The following is a 25,004-nucleotide window of genomic DNA, read 5'->3' as shown; positions in this document are numbered from 1 at the left end:
CTTTTTTGCCCTTTTTGAAAACATGAAAATTGAGGAAATGTAAATGAATATTTTTCAGTATCTAATGCACTCTAACGAAGATGACTGGATCATATGATAATATGAACTTTTAAGGTACACAGGGCATATAAACGTTTACTGTAGAAATAGCTCACTGTAAGAAAAAAGTCATAGAAACTGACATGGTTTCTAAAAATTTGAAAAAAATGGGGAAATTGGCATTTTTTGAGATCTTCAAGGGAAAATAAGAAGAATTGTCAGCGGAAAATTTCCAAATCCTAAGAATTGTATTATACTTGCGAATAAGAAGTGTCATTTTATGAAAAAAACATAATTGGGTTTATGATCCTATTTTCAGGAAAATGTATCTATAAATATAGTTTAGATAAATATGAAAAATCAAATTTTCGCAGAGTTTTAATCGTCATTTTTGCATTATTAGGAAGTATATTGTAAAATTTGAGATCTAAATGACAAGAACTGGACACCACTAGTTGGTAAGGAAATTGGTTGAGGGGAATTCCCATTCCTATTTTCATCAGGTGGCTTAATATACATATGTCTCTGAATATTAGGAAAAATGGCATTTTTGTTCTAATTGGAAGCTTCATATAAAAAGTCTTAACAAATATAAAACTTTCCAGAATATGTCTTCAAAATGTACACATCTTTGTAAAATAATTGCTACAGTACTGAGGATGGACTTTTGTTTCCTTTAAGCAACAATTGTCTAAAAATAGATTACTAGAATAATGGTGAATATATATATATATATATATATTATTGCACCTTTTCAGGAAGATTTTAGATGTATTTTTTTTTTATTCCTGTATAATTAGGTAATATTGTGTAAAATTTAAAATGTTAATGACAAGAACTGGACGCCACTAGCTGGTATGGATAATAATTAAGGGGAATTCCCATTTCTATTTTTAGAATCAAGTGTTTAACTATTGAAATGTCTCAATATATCAGGAAAAATGGCAATTTTATGCCCCATGGAAACTTCATAGAAAACGTCTAAACAAATAGAAAACTTTCTACAATATGCCTTCAAAGTGAAGAGGTGTTTTTTTCAATAATTGCTACAAGATTGTGGATGGACTCTTGCTTTTTATAGGAAAAATGGTGAAAAAAATAGATTATTTCAATCAATCGAATAATTGTAGATTATTGCAGCTTTTCATGCACTTTTTAGATGTCATTGCTGCTTAATTAGGATGTATATTGTAAAATTTAAGATGTTATTGACAATAGCTGGCCCCCATTAGGCGGTGTGAAACAATTGTTGAGGGGGTTTCCCATTTCTGTATTTAGAATCACGTGGCTGAATATAGTTATGTCTCTAAATATTAGGGAAAATGACAGTTTTATGCTAATTGAAATCTTCGTAGAAATGTCTTATCAAATATAAAGCTTTCTACAATATGCCTTCGAAATGAACACTTGTACGTACAATAATCACTAAAATATTTAGGACTGATTTTTGTTTCTTTTTATAGCAATAATGGTTTAAAAATATTCCTCGAACAATCGAGAAAATATAGGTTATTGCACCTTTTCAGGCAATGTTGGAAAGAAAAATACAGACTGTTATAGACGTTGTGTTACTGACAAATACTTCCAAACTATTAGTGAAATGCACGTTATCTGAACGATGTTCCCATTACTATTTACATTACATCCACCTATACAGGGTTCTCCATGAGCTGTTTTACTGTGTTGCTCCCGACACAGTAAAATTTTCCCCGACACAGTAACGATTCAAATTTTACGCATGTAACAAAGTCTAAATTTTGCCGACACAGTAAGATCTGTGTTAATTAGAAAATCTAAACACACAAATTCTCTCTAACTGAAACTCTACCATCTTTCAATTCTAAAAAATTGAGCACTTAATTACGAGGGCTTCACCTTGCATAATCAATTATCTGACTGCCTTTTTGTATCAATTGATAGTCCATTATTTATACACTGAACTGACGACGGATTATTTCCGTAATTTCCTGATAAGTAGTCCAACTGTATCTGTCAGAATTTCCACTTAGTTTGTACCAAATTTGGATACAATGTGACGTTAAAAAAAGGTTAGGACAAAAGTGTACGAACTTTTTGAATGACCCTCGTACTGTTTGAAATACAGAATTATTTTGACTTTTCCTTCGGAAAACACATTGTGTGTATTTAGAGGCAAACACCTTAGTGTGGGTATTTCTACTGTCTCCTGAGAGCATTTAGTAAATATTAAAGTTATCATTTGGATTTTTCATTCATATGGAGAGGCCACCACTTGCCAGTGGAGGGCTACAAATTCTTAATAATAATCGGCACTTGCGGCCATTGAGCAGAAAGTGATTTTTTTCGTGATAGCACCTACTGCGACACGGGACCTCAGTTTTTATGGTCTCATCCGAAGGACCGGTCTCCTTGTTCCACAGTGGGATTGGAACCCACTACGTAAGGATATACTCTTTAATCCGCTACTTTAGAGCGGGCGCTCTTGAAAACCAAAGCGCTACGTTGGCGAGTTGGGACCTAATTGGGTCCTTATTAGCATGATTCCATCAGAAACTGAACAACAGTACATAATTGTGACATTCAGTTGTTTAATAAACTTACTGACGATAAAATTTTACAGTTTGCGTTAATATTTAAACTGTTGGCGGAAGTATGGCGCTGATTTTGTGATTGTCGCGCTAAGGACCTTAGGTGTGACGTGGCCCGCCAGGTAAAACGGCCCACGGTGAACCCAGTACATCCATGCACATTTATGTATTTTTCTTTTAATATCAAAGAAAATCGGAGATTCGAGAGAAAGGGTTTGATTGAAATGTTTATGGTATAAAATTGTATATCGTGTATTGTGCTAGCAAATCGAGCACAGATTTTTGATAACAAGAACAAAATTACCGTTCAAACAATGCCTTTAACGGTTTACAAAACCTTTTTTATCTGTTAGTATATCTTAGTTTTACTCAGTTTGACATTCTGTATGTGTACTTATTTTATCTACTAGGTTGTAAGCTTTACATATGGTTATACGCATTACCATTCTATTCGTAAACATGTCCTTTTCCACATACATGTTCCAAAACTGGTATTGCTGGATGAAAAAAATTCCCACTAAAATAGAAATCTTTTAGCATGCAGAACATGAAACACGGCTCCCATAAAGTTTGTAATGGTAGGATCGTGTGACAAGGAGAAGTAAGCATCCCTTGTCGATTCCTCAAACGATCTGAAACCCAAAAGATCTATTGAACTTTATTTTCTGAGAAAACACAGACATGTTGAGGATTTTGCACGACATAATTATAAACTTTATTTGAAATATTTTGACGTTAACCGTATGGTAAGGGAAGTTAATTTCATTTTATGTTTCAGGATAAATCATAATCCAGTTGGTTACAATCATAAAAATATATTCTTATGTTAGTCATGAGAATAAGGATAGGGAAAAGCTCTCGAATTGTAATCGATGTCAATAAAAAATCAATAGCTTGTTTTGGGAATGCTTACGGGACTCTGTAACATGAATGAATGAAGGTGCATGCAAGGGTATTAACATTTATTCAAATTCTTATACAACAAATAAGATTTGAAGCATATGATACTATTACTTTTTTTCAATGTTAAATGCTCTTAATAGATTTATTTTACATGTATAAAACTTTGTAAAACAGAATTTAATTTATTTTTAATACAGTGAGAGCTCTACATGGGATATGGCAAAAAAACCCAAAAAACATAAAAAGAGACAAAATAATAAAAATATAAAAGTAATGTTTCTTACTGTAAGTAACCTTATTGTGATGCGTAAATTCTACAAAGGTTTTTTATTACCTTTTTTCGGACATAAGCAATCTAACTTCTTAAACAATAAATGAATACATTTAAGGGATATAAAAGCAGAGTTCTCCACATTTGAAAATTTAACCATGGAGGCAGGGTTCTCCTCATTTGAAAATTTAATGGAGGAAGCTGCGTGAAGGCGAAATTTGGCCGAAAACAGCAATGCATCTTAGACTTACTAATCTTCATTAATCAATATTGGTTTTAAAATTTACCCATTGAAACGCAAAACAATTAAATAACAGTTACTTACACTTTTAAAAGTAGAAAAAATTGAATTGAAGAGGATTTATCCTATATCTTACTTCACAAATGTACCAAAATTTGCCCAAAATGTAGTAACCTTGTGAAGGAATTTAAAGAAAAAAAATGTTGATACAGCTAGCCAGTAACCATGGCATTAGATTAATAATTAGAAGAATTGTAGCCTGTTGTATGAAATGTTTTGTTTCAATATGACTAAAACTGATGAATGGGTAGTAATTTTAAGTTTACACACAAAGGAACAATTGGACCAGTGTCCTTTTTTCTAAACGTTTTATTTTTCTAGATATTGCATTAATCACCCAGTTTAACTGTTGTGTACTTCTCCACGTGCCCAGAGCTAAACATAGTGCCACGCGACATTTCATAACAACGGGGAGTAACTTTAAAACTACGGTTGTGATTTAGACGCAGGCCCATGCACATTTTATCAATTAAAAAAAAAAAAAAAAAAAAAAAAAAAACAGAGCACCGGTAATTGATTAAATATATAGGAATATGAAATTTATACAGAGTGTTTTTTTCTGGCACAGAAAGTTGAATCGCAAGCATGACGATTGTTGTGCTCGTAATTACCGTACCGGTATTTTAATCTTTTATAAAACCGTATATATCTAATCATGAACATGTTGAAGTTCCCCAAAATTATCTACATGTGTAAAGGATAATTAACTCTCAATATATTGATCATCTGATTGATTCTCCATTGATTGTCACGCTTCACAGCATAGTCGCTGATTACGACGTGTATGTTTAGCACAGTCCGCTTTCCTTCGAGGCATGCTGGGTGCACGGCAGTCGTAGTATAAACACAATAAACTACTCAAGTCATTAAAAATGTAGGTGTTAGGACTGAAATGCAATAAAATTTAATCATGGCTGATGCCGATTTTAACCATGGCGCAGCGCACATAAATTTAACCATGGCGGGCCGACATGGTGAAACCCCTTATGGAGAACCCTGAAAAGAATGCCTCAATCCACCATGAACACAACAAATTCTACAATAATTATGGTTTTCAAAAGATAAGAAGAACAAGGTAGCTTTTTTACAGACTTGAGTTCAATTGATTTATTTCCGTTTTATCGACTTAGTCGATAGTGGGACAGGGCATAAAACAAAGACCCTAGAGATGGGACAAATTGCGTAGAAGGAGAAAACATTCTTTGTCAAACCTGCCTTTAGGCCAAAGAATGGATTTGGTACACCAATATTCTATATTTTGGCTAGTCACTTTTGTTTTGTTACTTTGCACGGCGATAGTGAGAACTGAGTGCAAGTTAGATCTACTCCATGAAATGCTACTTACTGCAAAAGAAGGATATGGAGATAACGAACAGTATTTAGTCTCAAAGTGCATTAAACAATACAAAATAAGAGCAGAGCAAACACGGACCCCCGAAACATCAGAGGTGGGATCAGGTGCCAAAATTAAATATTTTGTAGAACTCTGATTATTGTATTTGCCTTGCTTTTGGGCGACATTGCTTCATCCATCAGTTTATTTTTTGTTTTATATCTATGGATCTTTTACATTGTTGTATATAATTATCAGGTGACTAATTAAATCCCATTGCCTCTTGTTTTTCTGTAGACAGAAATTCTAGCATCTAATCAGTCTTACTATAAAGGAATGAGGCAAGGTACGTGTACATAAATTGGCGTATTCAAAATGGTTTGCAAACACTGGTCATGAGTGTTAAGTTGGTCTATTAATTAATTAGCGCTACACATATTCCCGCCGTATATCAAAACAAATGATAATATGTAATAGAAGTAGTGCATATGCAATTTTACAAAACTTCCTTATTTTTATTATGCTTTGAAATTATTTAATCTACCTCAGTTTATTTAATACTGAAGGATAAACTCTGATTGAAAAAAAAAATCAAGGATCATAATGTATTTATATATTAAAAGCGTTGAGGAATTATTTAGTAATGCAAAGGCATAATTCAAGGTTACTTTTCTTTTTTAAACGCCAACTGCTTATATGCAAACCTTCCCCGAGTCCGGTCCGTCTTTAAAACCTTCGACTACCTCTTAGGCTTCTACATGTACAATTCAAACATATAAAATTATAACGCCGATTTAGCATATCAATCTTAAAGGCTGCGGTTACAAACCGGTCGGTTTTCCGTAAGTAAGGTTAGTGTCGGGTGGAGCTTAATCAAAGTGGATGAGAAGCTTTGCTTGAATGACACTGGCTAGTGTATACCTATCTTTATACACAGGGTGTAACCTGAATGAATTACCTATGTCCTTGTAACATTAATATTTTTTTTGAAAATAATTTGACAATTTCAATCATACTGTTTGATTGTTAATGAATATCAAATGTTAAAACGAATATAGAACCAAGTTCTGTCGATGTAAGCTGTCGACTTAAAGGGAAGTAATTCAAATTGCGCGACGTTTATGCAAAACAAAAAAGAAAGTGGTTTATAAATAAGTATCATAGTAAAATAAAGCTTGGAAACGCTTTTTGGAAGCTTCATTTTATAAAAATATTATAAACTAAATAAATATTTTAGAAGGTATTTCCTACTTGATTTTTTCTAGATGCAAGATCTGTAAAAAAAATGACCAGGCTTTGGACCGAGGTAAGTGGTTTCCCGACAGCTAGCAATTAACCGGTAAAAGGGGGTTAAATCATATGCGTCGTCCTATATTTGTTTCCTTCCAGATTCATAATTTCAAAATATATATCCTAAGCAAGATCTATAAATCTGAATAATTTATCTTTTAAAACTGTTCTTTTAAGAACTTCAAAATGTCACATTGTAACGAGGAAAAGCGACACGTAACACAATTTCTTATAAAACAACGAGCAAAATAACAATATCGTCTTTTTATAAAAAAAATTTTAATTTCCATGTTACTTCAAACTTCACTTGAGACTATTTTAAACAGTCACGAAAGAAACATTGAAACGATGTTACGAACAGAACAAGAATAATGTGTACATATATACACAATGAAATTGTTTTGGCAGGTTTCTTACTTCACATATTACACGAGTAATTAAAAACATGCATAAAATAAATATGGTGAAACTCAATGATCAATGATTGTCCACTTGTAGGTCATAGGGTTTGTGAAATTAAAACTAGAAATTCACCTGTACAAAATAAAACACCAGAACATCACTCTCAAACATCCCAGAGCAGTCCCACAGCGGTCCAAGAGCAGTCCCACAGCAGTCCAAGAGCAGTCCCACAGCGGTCCAAGAGCAGTCCCAGCAGTCCCAGCGGTCCCAGAGAGCAGTCCCAGCAGTCCTACAGAGCAAGCCAGCAGTCCCAGTGGTCGGGTTTTATTAATTTAATGGGCGGAACTTACTCAGAAATGAGATTAGAGATAAACAATGGAACTATAAAAGGCAGAAATTGATTCTGGGTAGTATGCCAGGAATCGTTACATGTATGCGAAGGTCATTTTATGAAAAGTACGCACATAGAAACAAATTGAATTACTAGTTAATGAAAGAAGAAGGTTTTCGCACTTACATGTATGAATTAAACTGAACATGAACATTTAATCATAATTATCGGGTAAATTAATAATTCACTTATTCAATTTCTTTATTTTCTGTGATTTCTACTGTTTCCTGTATTTAGTTCTTATACAGAAAATTAAACGTGAATTTTTTCCATCAGTAAGAATTAGTTTTAAACAGATCTTATCATTATATGCCCAATTTTCATACTATCGGGATACACAAAAGAATTGTTAGGGCTTTTAGAAAAGTCATTGTTAATTTTGCCAAGCATTATTTTTCAGTCATGATTATTTTTACTGACACGTCAATTTAATAATTGTTAATTTCTCTATGTCAGTATTACTCAGTTTCAATTGATTTTTTGTAAATTTTAGAATGCACATCTTTAAATCACCAGAATAGTACCCTCAGATTATGTTAAAAATTAATTAATCCTGAAAGAAATTCATACAAATTTCATTTATCAATTTTATTTTTTGCATTACATTCTGGTAGATTGAAATTAGGGTCATTGTTGACCAGCATTTTCAATGAAGTGAAGCGCTGATACGTATACCCAAATGACATGTACTGATTTTCTGCTCTAAGGCGATTGAAACCGCGGGTGTTGATACCATTTAATAAACATTAATCGGCCAGGTATACGTAAACAAAAGTAAAAGAAGAAAGATATTAATTACAATTCACGGTATTTTCAACAGTTTATTTATAAAATAAATGTACTCTTTTGATAACTTGTTTATAAATTAAGAATTACCGGTAATTCAATAATAAATTCCCAAATGATTATTTACATTGTTTAAGTTATGGAAGAAAGGTAGCATAATTTTTTTTTTCATGGTCATTTAAAGGTACATGTACTTGGACACAGATTTGAAGGTATTATTTTCTCTATAATATTACGACTTATGTATCTTAATAGCATTTCACACAAAAATTAATTAAAAATCTTATTTCATATAAAAAATATTAAAATTTCTTTTTTGGGGCGGGTTTGATTGACACATCCCTGCTTTTTCACAAATTAATTCTATTCTTAATCCTTAGGAAAAAGTGGCAAACTCGTTTTGTATAAATAAAAAATATTAATACTATAATCCAGAAAATTCAAAGGAGACAAGTTCGAAAGCAAAACAAACACACAATATTTGTCAGTCCGTGCAGTTAACGGTCTGTTAAGCACACTGTGACGAATGAACACACCCGGTCAATTGTATACATAAACAATATCAGATCTCGTGCCCTATTTACAAAAACTGTGTATATAACACGAGTGTGCTCGATTTGCTAAACTCAGTACGCAACTCTTAGTTCGGAATGACGATACTTGTGAAGGAGTTTTGCTTTCTACTATTTCTACTCTGAATAAAATTGTTTTTCTGGAAAAAAGTTTTAATATTTCTCATTAATACACAACAAAATTGCCACTTTTTCTAAGGATTAAAAATAATGCTAAAATTTAAAGTGTGTTGGGGATTTTAAAATATCCGACTCAAGAAAAAAAAGACTCCTCACCCACCTAAAGAAAAATATGAATAATGTAAAATCGAATTCAAGTTCATTGAATATTATTTTTACCCATCTTACATTGTTAATTATTTCCTATCTCACGCTACAGCTTATAATGTCTTCCTTTATATACATGTAATACGTAATTAATTTAAATGTTTCCGCCTCCACTTGTGTGCTAAGTTATATCAAAGTCAGACCAAAACTGTGGGAGGAGTAGCATTTTGAAAAAAATGTTTACAGACAGACGGACGGACGACGGACGCATTTTTATCGCATAAGATCTTCTGGTCTCTTACCAGTAGAGCTAAAACTTGTCAATAAAAATCACTTAAGCAGTTCAGAGTAAAAAAATCATTATATTTAGTGGTTCTTTGGGTACTTTTTCAACATAAAGAAAACGCATTATTGCAATACGTGTGCGGTGTTCAATTTGCAGTACAGAAATCAATGTTATGAACGTGGTTCTCTGCTGAACTTTTAAAGTGTGAACTTGTCTAATTATTATCGAACATTCCATTTGCAATCATCGTCCGGGGTAGAAAAAAAAAGGTTTCTCTCTTTTAATTCCAGAGTTCAGCGAGGTCAGATGATAATTGCTTGTGCAAGTCAAGCAATGGTACCTTATAAAATACATAGATTGCTTGTGCATTGGTTGTTTAGCGTTCCTCTAGAAAGCTTTTTATTCATATGGAGAGAAAAAAACTTGCCGATGGAGGGCTAAAAATTCTTAACTATAATTTGCACTTGCAGCCATTCAACAGTGCGGGATCTTTTCGTGACAGTACTGACTCCGACACGGGGCTACTGTTTACATGTAAACAGACTCAAAGTACCGGTCTCCACGTCCCACAATGGGATTCGAACCCACTTCGTAAGGATGAACTCCTTACTGAGCAACTCTAGAGCAGAATCTAAGCACTGCGCACTGATCATCATTTTGTACGTTCTATGGTCGGTACAATGACCTTGTCAACAAATACTTTATAATTTATTATTGAGTCGCATGCTTACTGACTTTATTCATACTAATTGTTAAACAGTTAGTCACACACTGAATTGACGACGATTTTTCCCGTTATTTTCCGATCATGACAAGGAACAAACGGTGAGTATGACCGGTCAACAGGGGATGCTCACTTCTCCAATGCACCTGATCCCACCTCTGATGGACTTTGACATTAAAAACTGTTCGTTATCTTCTTATTAATGATTAAAGATAATTAATGGTTTACAATCAGAAGATGAAGAACGGCACATGATTTCGAAGTTTATTTTGTTAAACAACTAACTGACGATAAAATATCTTAGTCTGGCGCTGATTGTTTTTAACTGTGGCGCCAAGAAATTTAACTGTGACGGGACCGCCACGTAAACTGATATTAAGTAGAAAATTTTGGTCTAAGGTATTAAATTTTACATCGTGCACTGTTCTAGCAAAGCGAATATATATAGTATAATTAAAAATAACCACATACTTCACTCTATCCTATACACAAACTCAGACACCTGATCTTACCTTTGAAGGTCCATGTTTGCTCTGCTCCTATTTTGTATTGTTTTATGGACTTTGATATGGAATACTGTTCTTTATCTCCATATCCTTTTTTTCATTAAATTCTAAGTCAGGAAACACTTTTTTTTTACTTTTGAAAAAAAAAAAAAAAAGAAAATGGAAGATTCTGAAATAAACGAAATTGTAAGTAATGTACTTTCTCATATAATACAGCTCTTTTTTCTGTTAATTGAAAATGTACAAAAAAATGTTTTACATTTTATATTGTTTAGCAAAATAATTTAGTATATATAGTCTATGGCTTTGACATCTCTCAGCTGATGCACCGAAGAATTCTATGAAAGAAAGTATGGTTTTAGCGTACATGTAACTGTGCCCTAAAACGTTATGTCATCAAAAAATTTTGAAACTGGCTTGAATATTAATTAAGTATATGACTGTGATAGTTTAGAAAAGAATATGTCAGAGAGGATTACCATTCTGCCAATATGACATCATTAATGTGATTTGATTCTGTATTTTTAAAAGAAAAAGCCTCAAGAAGGAAGGAGGACCAATTTTAATAGTAAATTTTTCTTAGAAAATAGTGTCCACAGCCGTTGCCCACTTTGATTTTTTGAAACGTTTTTAAAAAAAAAATCATATATCTCTTTGTGGGCATTTCCTGTGGACAATTCCGTTCAAGTGGAAATTTAAGCAAGAGGCAAATTTAGTGATTTGTCATTAAAATGGTTAGAAATTATTCTAGCGATTCTAAAATGCTCTCTTAAGAAGTCAAAGCAACTAAAAAGCAGTTAATTTTTAGCAATATTTGATTTAAGCGATCCCCACATTCTCGCTAATAGTGCCAAAATTAATCCTTAGTAAAATTCTGCTTATACGGTATTTTCTGAAAGAAAATTCAACTGAAAATTGGTGTCTTCTGCAACTTTTGAAGAAAATACAGGAAAAACGCCCATGTTTCTGACGTCACAATTACCATTTTAAAACATATCGGAGAAAAATGATTTGTACGATATTTTCTTCAAGGAATTTCAATGATTCAGAATGCATTATTTCATCTTTCACACCAATTTTATTTTTCAGAAAATCACAGGGCAAGATATGTACAGAATCCATACCTTGTTCTTGATTAATTGTGATGATTAATTCAATGCTTGTTAAATTTATAATGCCATCACTGATTTATCTAATTACATATGTTATTCATGTTATTATTAATAACATGTTTACAACCGACTACAATTGGTTGTATTCAAACTTCATCTAAAAGAAATGTCTGGACTCTTCTGTATTGAAGAGGGCTTCATGTATTCATTTTTGCCATTAAAAATGCTTGGAAAATAACTGAAAAAATGGGCTGATTTATTTAATTGTTTTTGGGATCTTTTCGGTAATTGAAAAAAAATGTCTGGAACCTTCTTTATTTATGACGGATGTTCCCATATCTTTTATGTGAAAAGATTAATTAAATAACAACTGAATGCAATACATTTTCTTCATGTTTTGTAGGGATCTTTCCTCGAACAGAATTAGCGTTATACAGGACAATGTCTTTACTGGTTTACAAAACCTTTCTATACTGTAAGTATATCTTAGTTTTACTCATTTGACATTCTGTATATGTACTTATCGTAATTACTAGGTAGAGACAGGGATATATGGGAATGTACCTTACCATAACGTTTGGAAAAATTTCTTTTCCCCATACATATTCAGAACCTGCCCTCGGATCATGAAACAGACTTAGAATTAACTGACATTTTCATCACCTGTAAAATATTTAATTATATTAAAATATTTATTAAATACTTAAATTATCTTAAAATTTTTAAATATCAACACTATAGTGAATCAATATCTAAACAAATTTTAAGTTTCTTCTGGTTGACTTCCACAAAATTTAAATAAAGCATGACGATTTTGCCTTCACCTTACGATACTTCATGATTTTGGGGCCAAATATAGCTAGATGAAATAAATCCCACAAACAATAGAAGTCTTAGAACATACAGGGCATAAAACACGGCTTCTCCAAAAATTGTAATAGTAAAATTATGTAACAGGGAGAAGTAAGTACCTCCTATCGATTTCTCAAACCCACATGAAACCCAGCAAATCTATCGACATTTTTTTCTGAGGTGATACAGACAGGTAGAGGATTTTGCACGACGTATATACTTTCCTTGAAACAATGATCATTATTTTTACTTTAGGCGTTAACTGTATTGTATGGGGATGTTAATGTCATTTAATGTTTAAAAACAAATTTTAATCCAACTAGTAACTCTTACAATATTTACTTGATTATCTTCTTTTATATTTTCCTTTAATAAATTTAGTTTGCATACAATTTTAAAGAGAAAAAATAAAAAAAGAAATTTAAATAATTTAAATACAGACACTTAAGGAATTCACTATGTTCTACGTTAGTGAATACCTTAAGTCTCTGTATTTAAATTATTTTAAATTTATTTTTTTCATTTTTTCTCTAACTTTTAAATTTTATGAAAACTTAACATTGAAAGGAAAATATGAAAAATCAAGTAAATATTGTAAGATTTACTAGTTTGATTATAATTTGTTTTATAGTTATGTAGAACTAGTTTCCAATCCAATGTTCCAGACAGTAATGCTTTGTTTTAATGTTAAGCAAGGAAATGACATTAAAGAACAACTATCCTTATTGTATGAAATACATGTAATGTAAAAAATAGTGTGCATAAAATTCACAAATTAAATTTAGCAATGCAACGCACAATACCTGTAAGCTCTACCCATGGACCTTGTATATAAATCTTTTATTGTTTTACATTTATTTACTTGTTGATTGGTTTGGGTAAAGGATACTCGGACTCTTGATGTTACATAACTGTTTCCTTTTAGATAACAAGAAAAATACGGAATATCTTTTGTGATATAAATATTACGCCTAAAGTTAATAAAAAGTAAAAGATGAGTCATTTCAAATTAAATTAAGTACGTCACCTAGGAAGCGAACAAGAGACACAATATCTTCAATTCCTTTCTTCATCTTTAGTTTCTCTTCCGGGGTATTTTTTCTGCCTTGATTCCTTCTTCTCACAAATAATGTATTGTTAGTTATGTTGTACCTTCATCTTCTGTTTTCTTTTCAATTTTCAATGACGTAAGTGCATAATAGAGGTTAAAGGTCAAAGTAAGGCATATATTGTATACATTAATGCTTCTCACAAAAGTCTATTACAAAGCGAAAAACCAAATTATTACATAGGTCATGAGAAAAAAGGATATGGAAAAACTCTTTATCTGTGATGGTTGTCAAAAAAATCAATAAACTTGTATTGAGAATGCTTTCGAGACGCTGCACCATGGAAGGATATCGAGATAACGAACATGGAAGAATGAAAGTGCATGCAAGGGCATTAGCATTTATTTAAATTCTTATACAACAAATTAAAATTGAAATACATGATATTTTTTTCTATGTTAGATTCTCTTAATGAATATATTGTTTGAAATCTTGTAAAACAGAATATAATCTAAATACAATGAGAGCTCTGCTTGGGTTTCAGCAAAAAAGAATGAACCAAAATATAAAATAAAAAGAACATGTCTCGTATTGCAGGTAAAAATTATCTCAATGTGATGCATAAATTCTAAAAATGTTTTTTTTTACCTGTTTTCAGACATAAACAATTTAACTTTTTAAGCAATAATACATTTAATGTGTATAACAGTGTGCCTCCTTCCACCATGAACACAATAAATTCTACAACAAAAATAGATTTCGAACGATTTTTAGTACCAGGTAGCTCTTTTACAGACGGGAGTAAAATGATTTATCCCTGCTTTCATCTACTTAGCCCACTGTTGGACAGGGCATAAAATATGGACCCTATGAATTTCTAAATCTCAGAAAATTCCGTAGGAAAAACATTTATAGTCAACCGGTCAAACCCGCCTTCAGGCCGTAGGATGGACCCGGTAGACAGATATACTGTAGTTAAATTAAATAAAATGGACTTAAAATTGGGATGAAAAACGTCAACTAATAAACGACCCAATGATGGGTTATTTTTGCTCTAGAAGACCATACAGTGTAATAACGACTAAAGAATTTACCAAATACCGATCTTTAACAAAATTGTCTAATTTTCTATAGCATCAACATATCTGGCCGTTACCTATATCGAATAAAAGACTGATTGTACTTAGAGAACTGAAAGAGATTAAATTAAAATGAATTTGATACCAAAGTTGACTATATAAATAAGGAATGCTGACGATAGATTGACTACCTGTAGTCAGGTGTGGCCCACCATTGACATACACATCGGGAATTATTCTACCTGTTGACCTACCATTGACATACACATCGGAAATTATTCTACCTGTTTGACCCACCATTGACATACGCATCGGGAATTATTCTACCTGTTGACCTACCATTGACATACACATCGGGAATTATTCTAACTGTTTGACCTACCACTGACATACACATCGGGACTTATTCTACCTGTTTGACCTACCATTGACATACATATCCGGACTTATTCTACCTGTTCGACCTTAGTGATCAAAATAACCTCTTCTTGTTCAGTCTTTATCAAAGATTTGGAATTATACTATTGACAAAGAAACAAATGTATACTTTGTTACTACTATCAAAGAATTTCTGAGATCTAATTTAGTCGGAACGATCTTATATTCCGCTTGATAATTTATTGAAATATTTTAAAAAACATAACTCCTTTTCAAAAGCATGACGTTTCGTATCTTTTTTTTTTCAACGAATCACGTGATTTAAAAAGTTTACATGTGTTCAGGCAACATAAATATAAAAAAAAAATGGCTGCATAATGCATTTTATATTGGAACGCATTATCGCCTGGACGCATGAATTGCCGAATAGTAACTACATGCTTGCAAGTATCGATGGCCAAGGGGATTAAAAAAAACAACCTTTTTTAGCCTTAAACTCTAGGTAGAAGGACTATTATAAATACTTTTTTTACTTACCTCTTATAGTGTAAAAATATAAGAAGCATACATTAGTCCTCTTACGGTAAGTGTGACTGGTACCCATAAGAAATTGAAATGCCGTAATTTATTTAAAAAAATCATTGAAGCGGAGCGTAATATAAACTTTATCTATAACTTCATAAGGTAAACTTACTTGCGAGAAAACAGCTCAATATCTGCCAACTTTTGGGAAAAAGAGGACTAAAAAGCGCTAAAAATGCCGATTTTTTTTTTTTGAAAAGTCATTAATGCAGAACGACATCTAAATGTGATCTATAATACAGTGTACATCAGGATACCCTTATCACAGGAGTTCGCTTACCTATCAATTTTGCCAATATTTTCAGTTAATTAAAAAAATAGTAATACCTATTATAATAACACATATAAGAGGTATTTCGTATCATATCACGAACTTCTGTGCCCTTACACACCAAAATTCTGCATAACATCTTAAAGCATCTAGAAAAGAAGTGAGAAAAACCAAATAAGCAGACTGACAGACAGACGGAGGGATAGCTAGACAGAAAAGGAGAAAATATATATTAAACCCCTCTTTTTCCACATGTTGGGGATAAAGAAAAGAAAGCTGGTGTTCAATATAGTATAATTTAGATACTCCGATCCTCTGGTTCTGAAAAAAAGCATAAACTTATTGAAAAAGCACAAAAAATGCCAATGAATTCTTAAATGATGATGTTTTATTCACAATAATTTTTCCAATATATTAACTTTATCTGTAAGGTTTCAATAACTAATTTCAATTTCCAATTCATATTTGATCAATATACTCATTTTAAAAATAAAAATCATAGGTATCCGGGCTTTTTAACAAATTCCTCCTTTTTTTAGTTCGTATAATGTATTTTTATTTCTTGCATTTACTTTAATCAATTAACAATGCATTATGTTTTAAAATATTCCATTTTTTTGCAAAATATCTTAAATCACTTCTAATCTCATATCATGTTAAATTAGGATGAAGCTCAATTTCTTTAATATGTATTTTTAAAATACAGACCCTAAACCGTGCTAATACACCTCAGAAACAAACCGTACCGTTCCGTGCAGAAAGCGTACCGTACCGTGAACAAAGCTTACTGTTCCGTGCACAAAGCGAACTGTTCCGTGCACAAAGCGTACCAATCCGTGTACAAAGCGAACCGTTCCGTGCACAAAGCGTACCGTACCGTTCTCAAAGCGAACCGTTCCGTTCGCAAAGGGTACCGTACCGTCCACAAAGCGTACCGTTCCGTGCAAGAAACGAACAGTACCGTTCTTTGGTTAATTATGCAAGCCACGCCCCCAATGATTTTTGAATCGTGTAATGATCAAATAAGTCATTCTGGTTTATTTCTCTTTACGGCGCGTGTGAAAGGATGACGGAGGTTGTGTCTGCCTGTTCGAAACACCATTATCAAGTATCATGCGTCTGGGCCTTCAACTGTAAAAATAAGGAAACTATTCGAAGAAAACTTCAACTTTAAAACAACTACACAGCGTGTGGGACGATTTCTTATTTGCTATAACTTAGATTAACTGGTTGTGTTTGTGGTCAAAGGTAGAGTACAGGCCGCGAGTTTTTCCGGCAAAACACGTACGGGGCACAGTGGACCTCGAATAATATCGGCTTCTTTGAAGTCTTTCATTTTCTTTATATTAGCAAATTAAATAAATTTCCTTTTGAAATATCAGTTGTATTTAAATACTCGTAATTTAACTATTATACAGATATTCAAACTAATATTATATGATGCCCCAAAATTCAATATAATCGTGCTCGTGCCCGGGGAGAAAACCCTCTTTTAATGTGTACATGTACATTCATGTTTCATAATCCTATAATTATATTTGACATAAAACTAGGTTCAATAGACTGTAATACCACTAAGATAGAACACGCTTTCATGGATTAATTCCCTGGTTGTCTCTAATTTTGATTTTATTTTTGCTCATTTAAATTATTAAATCGGATCGAGATCAATTTTGTCGTAAGTATGCATTCAAGATGCGCGATTTTAATAATGAATTATTTTGTAAAAATTTTAAAACATATAGAAATTGTCTAGAGTAAAATTAAAAAAAAAGAACCGTATTAGACTCTCACATTAATTCTGTTAAGATTTTTACAATAGACGAACCATTGGTGCAGTTATACTTACACTGAAAATCTGTAATCATTTAAAATATGGATTAAAATAACGTGAAGATTTCTCCTGAACTGACAGAGATGATAATCTTACTGATAAAACTGTGATCAACTCTCACGCTGAATACAAAAATCACAAGCCAAATTTCTCACAAATAAAATGTCCAAACTGCAGTATAAATATTACTTCATTCTGAAATACATCTCATGAAAAAAAAAACAGTTTGCGAAAAAATAAAGATATTATAAGGTTTGTTACACTATACCCCCATCCCCTTTCTAGAAAGCAATACGAATAAGCTGGTTCAAAGTTCTTTAGATGGTACGTTGTTGTAAATTAAAAAAAATCATTATCAACAGGAAGCATCCTTTTTAGTGAAAAAGATAATTGACAAAATAAAATGAAATAAAAAAAAATATCAATCCTTTTTCAAGTCATTTTGTCAGTTATGTTTGTTACCCCCCCCCCCCTCTAGAAGGCGATACTTATGCAACTTTATGTGACTATCAATTGTACTTTTGTCAAAAAAAAAAGAGAGAGAGAGAAAGAGAAAGAAAATTATAATTTAGGATCGATACAGGCTTAATATTTATTTTTGTCTGAAAAAGGATAATTTAGGAAGTAAATTTGTAATCAGTGTTGTGGTGAAACCTGGAAGATGAGTTTGCTGGATGTCAATTGAGTGATTTAATACACTTGGTGTGGCCAGAACTAAATAATTTGAAAGGTGTGTTAAACACAGGGCGCCCCTGCCCCTCCGGCTGTGACCCATTATTTTTTTAAACAGGTGTGAACTATGAACTGACCAAAAGAATGTTTCAAATCACAGGAGAATTTTTTCTGCATAAACAGACTTTCGGGGTCACCTAGCGTCATGCCATTTGATTGACAGGTGATGCACGAGAACTTCATGCGTGCAGCATGCATGTACAGTGTAAGGATTATTCATTGCACAATAGTTGTAAATAGGTTGATTAAATACAAACATAGACTGATTAATTGTGACTTTTGCGATTTAAATAAAACGAAGAATGAGAATAAATACAAGTTTGCTTGGTTTTTTTTTACAGATAATGTATTAATGGGTTGCATTTCTCTCTCTATCCCCCTCTCTCATTCACGACATCGTTTTTACAGACTTTACAAGAATAGGATAACTTAATGGAATAAAGAAAATCTTATTAAAATAATAACTTAATACACTGAAAGGATTATTGAAAAAATAAATACTTGTCTGTGAAAAGAAAGTTTGCTGTTACGAGAAGGCGCTCGGAAGTTATTGTATTAATTTCGTGTTTCTGATGCTGCTTTTCGTATTTATTTTGTTTACTGATATTTCTCTTCTGAAGCAAACGTTTAAACGAATAGATCTACAATTTAAAAAAAACAAAAAACAATGTACATATCTAATTACTAGGAATAAAAATGAAGCAGGAATAGTCATATTTATTTCTATAGATCAATTAATTTGAAATAATTTATATGTGCGTAGCGCATATGTGTAGAATTCAACAAGTATGCACCCGGTATTTTTTTCTTTTTAAAACGAAGGTTCAGCACACGTAAAAAATAAGCAGGGAAATATATACGAGTTCTATGTTTATTATTTTTCATATTTATTTATTTTTCTAATGTCACCGCTGTAGTGTAAATTTATGTTTAAAAAATTGAGACCGAGAACTTAATTTGTAAATAGCGAAATATAATTATACACGTGCATAAGTACTTCAAAAGTCATTTAAAATAAATTAATATCACGCAGCCAATCAAGAATTAAATCTAGCAGGCTCCGCCCACTTCATTTGCATACCGTTCCCCAAAGTGTACCGTTCACAAAACGAACCGTTCCGTGCAAGAAACGAAACGAACCGTCCAAAAAGCGTACCCTTCCGTGCACAAAGCGAACCGTTCCACACACAAAGCGTACCGTTCCGTGCATAAAGCGTACCGTACCGTGAACAAAACGAACCGTTCTGTTCACAAAGTGTACCGTTCTGTGCTCAAAGCGTACCGAACCGTACCGTTCAAGTGGTGTAATAGCACGGTTTAGGGTCTGTACTTTTATGAGGTAAAAATTTCGACGTTTTTTAATAAGACGTTTCTGAGAAACCTTGAAACACATTGAGAGGCAAAATATAAAAAATTAGTGCCTGAAAAAAATTAATTTTCAAACTACAATTTGAGACTTTTTGAATTAAATTATTAATTAGAGAGTTATCCTTGGAAATGATCGGAGTACCTAAAGGAAGATTTAAAGATTTAAAGTTTGTGGAAGTTATTGTTGTTTAAAACACTGGTTATATTTAATGAAGTGTACTTAAAAGAAAAAATATTATATCTACCCTGGAGGCATTCACACCTATCTGGCTTCCGGTATCTTGTCAACGCGTAATGTATCCTCGACTGGACTTTCAGACCAGTTTGAGGAATGTATACAAATGATAAGATTTTTTTCTCAAAAAATAAATACAAACTTTACGGCTTATATAAAATCAACGATCGAATTTTCTCATTTTTTATGTGTAGGGTTACAGGTTATGTCTATCGCTTTATTATAAAACAAATCAAAATTTATCTCTTGGGGAAAGGTCTTTGCCCCTGGTACATCTTTCCTGATTAAATGGTCTTTGCCCTTAGTAGATTTTTCCTGATTATATGGCCTTTACCAAGGATACATCTGTTCTAATTATGTGGTCTTTGTCTTGGGTACATCTGTCCTGATTATGTGGTCTTTGCCCTGGGTACATCTGTCCTGATTATGTGGTCTTAACCCTCGGTACATCTATCCTAATTATGTGGTCTTTACCCTGGGTACATCTATCCTGATTATGTGGTCTCAACCCTGGGTACATCTATCCTAATTATGTGGTCTTAACCCCGGGTAGGTCTGTCCTAATTATGTGGTCTTTGCCCTGGGTATATCTATCCTGATTATGTGGGCTTTAACCTGGGTACATCTGTCCTAATTATGTGGTCTTATCCCCGGGTACATCTGTCCTGATTATGTGAGATTTGCCCTGGGTACATCTATCCTAATTATGTGGTCTTTGTCTTGGGTACATCTGTCCTGATTATGTGAGATTTGCCCTGGGTACATCTATCCTAATTATGTGGTCTTTGTCTTGGGTACATCTGACCTGATTATGTGGTCTTTACCCTGGGTACATCTGTCCTGATTATGTGGTCTTTACCCTGGGTACATCTGTCCTAAATATGTGGTCTTCACCCCGGGTAGGTCTGTCCTAATTATGTGGTCTTTGCCCTGGGTACATCTGTCCTAATTATGTGGGCTTTGCCCTGGGTACATCTGTCCTAATTATGTGGGCTTTGCCCTGGGTACATCTGTCCTAATTATGTGGTCTTTTCCCTGGGTACATCTGTCCTGATTATGTGGTCTTTGCTCTGGTTACATGTGTCCTGATTATCTGGTCTTAACCCCGGGTAGGTCTGTCCTAATTATGTGGTCTTTGCCCTGGGTACATCTGTCTTAATTATGTGGTCTTTACCCTGGGTACATCTGTCCCGATTATGTGGTCTTTGCTATGGGTACATCTGTCCTGATTATGTGGTCTTTGCTATGGGTACCTCTGTCCTGATTATGTGGTCTTTGCCCTGGGTACATCTGTCCTGATTATGTGGTCTTAACGCCGGGTAAATCTGTCTTAATTATGTGGGCTCTGTCCTATTATGTCGCCTTGCCCTGGGTACATCTTTCCTGATTATGTGGTCTTAAGCCTGGGTGCATCTGTTCTAATTATGTTGGCTTTGCCCTGGGTACATCTGTCCTGATTATGTTCCTCAGGGATCTGTCCTGTATGTATTGTTTTAATAGAGCTGTGTCAATTTGATCAGGCTGTAGCCAGGTACAAGATAAGATACATTTAAAAGAAACAAAAAGGTGTATGACTCGTCCAGTTGAACTAATGAATATTATTGTTTTTTTGTTGGCGCTGATCACGGCCAAAAATTTGTTTTTTAAAGAAGATATGTTTTTATAATCTCATTCTGAAAAAAAGCTCGTGTTTTTTTTTGGAATATAAGATGTTAACAAATTCTATTTAATCAATATTAAATCCCCGAAATTGAATTTTTAAAACCACTTTTTTTTAAAATTATCTATCAGGGATTAGCGCACGCCATTTTGTGATGTTAATCAAACCCTATCATTGCGAGGACGATATACGACCCGGCATTTTCTAATCAAGTGAACCCTTAATTTTGTCAAGATAATCCGTCCACTTTGAATACATTCAGTATCATGGACGGCGTTGAAAGTTTTCTTATTAGAGCTTAGTCTCATATGGTTGATTTAAGGTATTCTTTGATTTAAGGTATTCTTTCCCTAGTAGCAACAGAAGAAAATGAAATTAAATACATAACAGATTTGAAGGTGTCGAACACTGAGAATATTAAGTTATGATTTACAATTAATGCTGTAAGAATGTTAGATGGGATGTGTCCTAATCTATGACCTTGAATTTTGGTAAGAGTTTTCCTTCTCTGTTTTTAACCAATACAACAATCTATTTTAAAAAAAAAAACTTATCTGGTGAAAAAATCATTTTCTATTGTCACTCTATTTCTAAATGCGTCACTCAGTAACAGTATTTCGATATTCTTATTATTTGAATTTTTAATTTTTTAAATAAAAATGTGTCAGGTTTTGAAATTTTAATAGATCGTTTTAACGTGGAACACATGGAGTTTGAAAAGAAATTGTCTAGATTATCTCTGATTGAGACCTCACAATCTTTAATACAAGTAAAGGTTTAGTGTGTTTTTATACATGTACATGTACCTAAGTGGCGATTTTCTGACTGTATATATGATCTAAATGCCCCCCCCCTCCCCCCCCCCCCCCCCCAAAAAAAAGAGCATCTGACAGGGGATCAACCTTTCTGTCAGGGTTTGTCAATTTTGCAGAATTTAAAGTTAAAGCATTCAATGTATTATGAAGGGATTTTGAACTATTTTGAATAATTTGAAACTGGTTAAAATCTGTTACTAGATAATAATAAACGTGAAATAAACCGATTTCACGAGAATAATACATGTTACATATACGGAGACAGTTATTTTGCAGGTAAAATTTTTCGAAGAAATATCTGCCCTTGATGAAAAGAAGAATTTTTTTTATTTTTCAAAATATCTTTGGTAAATAATTTATTTTAATTCATAATTTAATAAAAAGGGAGTTTATGCATACTTTCACCAAAAGATTTGTATGAAATTCAAATAACGTTTTACAAAATCTGATAAAAATGTCCACCCCATAGACTTCATTGTAAAATTCATGGAGCAAAATATTAATAAACACGGCTCCCCCAAAGTTTGTGAGTGTGGGATCATGTGACAAGAAGAACGCATCCTATGTCGATTCCTTAATCCAGTGGGTCTATTTACATTTTTTGAAGAAACACAGACACATAGAGGATTTTGCACGACAAATCTTCTTTATTTGAAACTATGATCACTATTTTTACTTAAGAAGTTACCGTATGGTAAGGGAAGATTAATGTCATTTTATATTCAAGAATGAATCATAATCTAGGTTGTAATCCTTAAAATATTTACTTGATTATCTTCTCATATTCTTTTTTTTAGTTTGAATAAATTTCCGAAGAGAAAAAAAATGAAATAGAAATATAAAATTATTTAAATACAGAGACTTAAGCATTCCTTTTTTTATTTAAAAAAGGAAAGTAAATTATTTACATTTCCAATGTCTTTGTCCGAGATAAAATTAACAATTGTAAATGTACTTTCTTTCCCCATCAATGCATTGGCGCGGTTCCAAAAAAAAAAAAGCACGTGCAGGGCTGGACAAACAGCTAGTCAGAAGCAGGACTTCGAGCACGTCGATTGGCGGTATTAAAGCATGTAAATATAAGGAATAACTGTCAGATTTTTCAATTGCATGAAGATGATCAATCGATTGGCTTGCATGATAATTTTATGCATAATCGCCTTCGGCGTTTATGCAAATTATCAAGCAAGCCAATCGATTGATCACTTCATGAAATCGATTCCTTAAATGAATTCCTTAAATAAATGTACAGCTATCCTTTTGGAATCAAATAAGTAATTATATAAAATCATGAAAAAACATGTGCATAAAATTAAGAATTAAAATCTTGCTATGAAACACATGATACATGTAGATGCTACCCATTGAACTTGTAGATAAATTTTTTTTATTGTATTACATTTATTTACATGTTAATTGGATTATGTGCAGGATAATCCGATTTTTACACAAGCGCTGAATTTTACATTACAGTTTTATTTTACAGCATGTTAAATACGTCATTTAGGAAGCGAACAAGACACAACCTTCACTCCTATCTTCCTCTCACCTTTCTCTTCCGGAATATTTTTTTTCCACCTTGATTCCTACTTCTCACAAATATTGTATTGTTAGTTATGTTTTTTCTCTTTCCCTTTATCTTAAGTTTTCTTATCAATTATCAATTACGTAAGTACGAGGGGTTATCCAAAACGTTCGTGGACTGAGGCTATAAAATTAGTACTATGTAGGCTGTGCTTTCAAAATTTATATGGAACATAAAACAACAAAAAATAAAGAAATGTTGAAAATCTTAGCCTGATACGTTCATTATTTGCCAAATTACCACAAAATATAAACTACATGATATGATCTACCGGCGCTGTCGTCGTTTATTTTCATGACGTTCGATAACGTTATTTTTCTTTCAATGTCCGATTCTTCTACCTCATACACTTTTTTGATGAGATTCCCTGAAGCTGAGTAAGGACTTAAACCCGTATTGTATATAAGATTTACAGTGGCCTTAAATGAGTATAATAATCCAAATGGATTGATACATTGGGAGAGATCCGCGCGTGATTGTGCCGGTGTAAAGACGAATAATGACCCCCATCGAATAATGACCGGGGGTCATTTTTCGACAGCGAAAAATGACCCCCGGTCATTATTCGACGTAGAAAAATGACCCTTTTGCCCGTAGAAAACGTGTCACTTCCCTAAAAATTTGCAGAACCCACGTGAAGAAAAATGACCCCTGTAGAAAAATGACCCCCTGTAGATTAAAGCAAAAATTTTTAGGGGGCAAAAAAAAAATTAGATAAAGAAGCATATATTGGCCAAAATGCTCACCTGAGCTTATTGGGAATAAACTGATGATATGTTGATCTCATAACATTATACAATTATAGCCATATTTT

General features: G+C 32.8%; 1 long non-coding RNA gene across 2 annotated transcripts in view; it reads left to right on the top strand.

Moving 5' to 3' along the window:
* LOC134263912 (uncharacterized) overlaps positions 1-25,004 on the top strand; it is a 90,778-nt gene that overhangs the window by 12,971 nt on the left and 52,803 nt on the right. Inside the window, exon 1 of one of the 2 annotated variants that reach the window (XR_009991373.1) lies at positions 12,154-12,225. The exons of the other annotated variant lie outside the window; for it this stretch is intronic. This is a non-coding gene — a long non-coding RNA (uncharacterized LOC134263912). Of the gene's footprint in view, positions 1-12,153; positions 12,226-25,004 lie in introns of those variants that run through there. 2 annotated transcript variants of the gene reach the window in all.

This window comes from Saccostrea cucullata, unplaced genomic scaffold, assembly GCF_032062105.1.
Source record: "Saccostrea cucullata isolate Sc308-1 unplaced genomic scaffold, CSIRO_AGI_Scuc_v1 ctg1126, whole genome shotgun sequence".
Lineage (NCBI taxonomy): Eukaryota > Metazoa > Mollusca > Bivalvia > Ostreida > Ostreidae > Saccostrea > Saccostrea cuccullata.
Note: the sequence above shows the minus strand (reverse complement) of the source record. Positions and strands in the feature narration are given on the sequence as shown.